The sequence below is a fragment of the Gossypium hirsutum genome, chromosome A11 (genome assembly GCF_007990345.1).
Source record: "Gossypium hirsutum isolate 1008001.06 chromosome A11, Gossypium_hirsutum_v2.1, whole genome shotgun sequence".
In the NCBI taxonomy this organism is placed as follows: domain Eukaryota; kingdom Viridiplantae; phylum Streptophyta; class Magnoliopsida; order Malvales; family Malvaceae; genus Gossypium; species Gossypium hirsutum.
This window is the reverse complement of record NC_053434.1, coordinates 28,084,733-28,088,133: the sequence shown is the minus strand read 5'-3', so window position 1 is coordinate 28,088,133 and position 3,401 is coordinate 28,084,733. Positions and strand designations below refer to the sequence as shown.

General features: G+C 36.9%; 1 non-coding gene across 1 annotated transcript; it reads right to left on the bottom strand.

Annotated features, from left to right (window-relative positions):
* Positions 1 to 512: 512 nt before the first annotated feature.
* Positions 513 to 619, bottom strand: LOC121210524 (small nucleolar RNA R71). Its single transcript, XR_005905642.1, has one exon. It is a non-coding gene; the product is annotated as a small nucleolar RNA R71 (small nucleolar RNA).
* Positions 620 to 3,401: the final 2,782 nt, after the last annotated feature.

The following is a 3,401-nucleotide window of genomic DNA, read 5'->3' as shown; positions in this document are numbered from 1 at the left end:
TGCAAAAATCAAAGAGAAATAAAGCGTAGCTTACGATACACAGAGAACGAGCAAGAATACGATACTCAAACCCCAACCGACGAGATGGCTGAAAACCAAGGCAATCAGCTACCTCCTGTAATTGCGGCTAATCAAAATCCTGCTCCACGTACTATGTATGATTATGCTAAACATTCTTTAACAGGAACTGAATCTAGCATAGTTAGACCTGCTGTAGCTGTAAATGCTTTTGAATTAAAACCTAACACTATTCAAATGATACAACAGTTTGTTCAATTTGATGGTTTGTAGGATGAAGATCCCAACGTTCACTTAACAAATTTCCTGGAATTTTGTGATACATTCAAAATCAATGGCGTTTCTAATGATGCCATTCATCTTCAATTATTTTCCTTTTCACTAAAAAAAAAGCTAAATAGTGGTTGAACTCGTTACCACGAGGGTCTATCATTACTTGGGAACAAATGACCTAGAAATTTTTACTAAAATATTTTCCGTCAGCTAAAACGACTAAATTACGTAATGATATCTCTTCTTTTGTGCAGATGGATTTAGAAACACTTTACGATGCATGGGAGAGATACAAGGACTTACTAAGAAGGTGCCCTCACCATGGGTTGCCGCTTTGGCTTCAAGTACAAACATTCCACAATGGTTTGAATCCCTTAACTCGGCAAATGGTTGACGTAACTGCTGACGGAACCATCAACAACAAACACGTGAAGAGGCTTATGAATTCATTAAAGAAATGTCACTGAATAACTATCAGTGGCAAGTCATGAGGACTAAGCCAACAAAAATACCCGGCGTTTATAACGTCGACTCAGTTACTATGCTGTCAAATCAGGTAGAACTTCTCAATAAAAAGATTGATAGTTTTCTTGGTTCTACGCAGGTACATCCAGTAATGAGGTATGACTCAAATGGTGGAGGTGTGCATACAGAATACCAATCCTTCAATCCTACAACTGAAGAAGAACAAGTCAACTATATGGGTAACAATAACTTCCGATCTCAAAATAACCCATATAGTAATACCTATAATGCAGGTTGTAGGAACCACCCAAATTTCTCCTGGGGTGGTCAAGGGAATCAAAAGCCACAAAATCCTCAGGGTTTTCAACAGCTACCTTATCAACAAGAGAATAAATCGAACCTTGAGGAGATACTCTCAAAATTTATATCAATGTCAGAAACCCATTTCCAAAATACCGATACAGCACTTAAGAATCAACAAGCATCGATCCAAGGACTAGAAACTCAGATAAGCCAGCTTTCTAAACTAATCTCGGAAAGACCACCAGGAAATTTATTTAGTAATACCAAATCCAGAGAGCATGTCAAATCAGTTACACTAAGGAGTAGGAAAGTGTTAGCGGAATCTGAAAAAAAGTTAGCACAAGAAGCCGTGGAAAGCGAAATGAGGGAAGAAAAACCTGAAAATAGTGACAAACTAGTACCGGAGGAATATTCATCACTGGTTCCATATCCAGAAAAATTAAAAAAAGATCGCATTAATGCACAATTCGGTAAGTTTCTTGAACTTTTTAAGCAATTACATATCAACTTACCTTTTCTTGAAGCTATCTTGCAGATGCCTACATACGCAAAATTTTTGAAGGAGCTTTTAACAAATAAAGGGAAGTTTGAGGACTTATCTATAGTAGAACTCAACGAGGAGTGCTCCGCCATACTCCAAAATAAGCTCCCAACCAAACTAAAAGATCCAGGAAGTTTTACTATCCCTTGCTTAATTGGTAATCTGAATATTGAAAAAGCACTAGTTGATTTAGGCGCTAGTATTAATTTGATGCCCTATAAAATGTTCAAACAGCTTGGTCTTCGGGAACCTAAACCCACTAGGATGAGTATTCAATTAGCCGATAGATCTGTTAAATATCCCAGGGGTATTATAGAAGACGTACTCGTAAAAGTAGATAAATTTATATTCCCTGTTGATTTTGTTGTGCTTGACATGGATAAAGATGTGGAAGTACCCTTAATTTTAGGGTGCCCATTCCTAGCCACTGCTAAAGCCGTGGGTGACAGTAAATTGGTACTTAGAGTAGGTGACGAGGAAATGATCTTTAAAATTTATGATGCTATGAGATTCTCTAAGGAACAAGATGATTCATGTTATTTCATTGACTCTATTAATCATATTACTCAAGACTCTTTTCAGGAAATTGTACAAGAGGAGACGACAGAACGGTGTCCAGCTCAAGACGAGGAGATAGGTGAGGAACCTAATAACCATCCGTCAAGACAAGTAGAATATGAGGGTATTATGATCAACGATGAACTCAAGCAAAAACCCTCGATTGAGGAGCCTCCAAAATTGGAACTTAAACAATTACCAAACCATTTAGAATATGCATTCCTTGGAAATAATTCTACGTTACTAGTTATTATTGCTTCTAATTTGCAACCCAAGGAGAAAGAGGAATTAATCCAAGTATTAAAAGAACATAAGAAGGCCATAGCATGGAAAATTTCTGACATTAAAGGAATCAATCCTTCTTTTTGCACCCACAAAATTTTAATGGAAGATAAATACAAACCATGTGTGCAAGCTCAAAGATGTTTGAACCCCAACATGAAGGAAGTTGTAAAAGCCGAGGTAATTAAACTTTTAGATGCTGGAATTATTTATCCTATTTCTGATACTTCTTGGGTAAGTCCAGTGCAGGTTGTCCCCAAGAAATGAGGCATGACGGTTGTGACCAACGAGAAGAATGAGCTAATCCCAACAAGAATGGTTACAGGATGGAGAGTTTGCATAGACTGCAGGAAACTAAATGACGCCACAAGAAAAGATCACTTCCCCTTGCCATTCATTGACCAAATGTTAGAAAGATTATTTGAACACATGTATTACTGCTTCCTAGACGGACTCTCTGGTTACTTCCAAATCCCAAAACCTCCTGAAGATCAAGAAAAGACGACATTCACATGCCCATATGGTACATTTGTTTATCGTAGAATGCCTTTTGGATTATGTAATGCCCCTACTACTTTTCAGCGCTGTATGATAGCTATATTCGACGAACTCGTGGAAGATATCATGGATGATTTTTCGGTATTCGGTAACTCTTTCCATCTTTGCCTTAAAAATTTAAAACGAGTTTTAATAATATGTAAAGAAACAAACCTTGTGCTTAACTTGGAGAAATGTCACTTCATGGTTTAAGAAGGTATTGTACTAGGGCATAAAATTTCTAGTAAAGGGATTGAGGTGGATAAATTTAAAGTAGAAACAATCGAGAAATTACCACCTCCTAGTTCAGTTAAGGTTATTAGAAGCTTTTTAGGACATGCTGGTTTTTATAGAAGATTCATTAAGGATTTTTCTAAAATAGCTGAGCCTTTAACTAAATTGCTAGAAAAAGATATACCTTTTA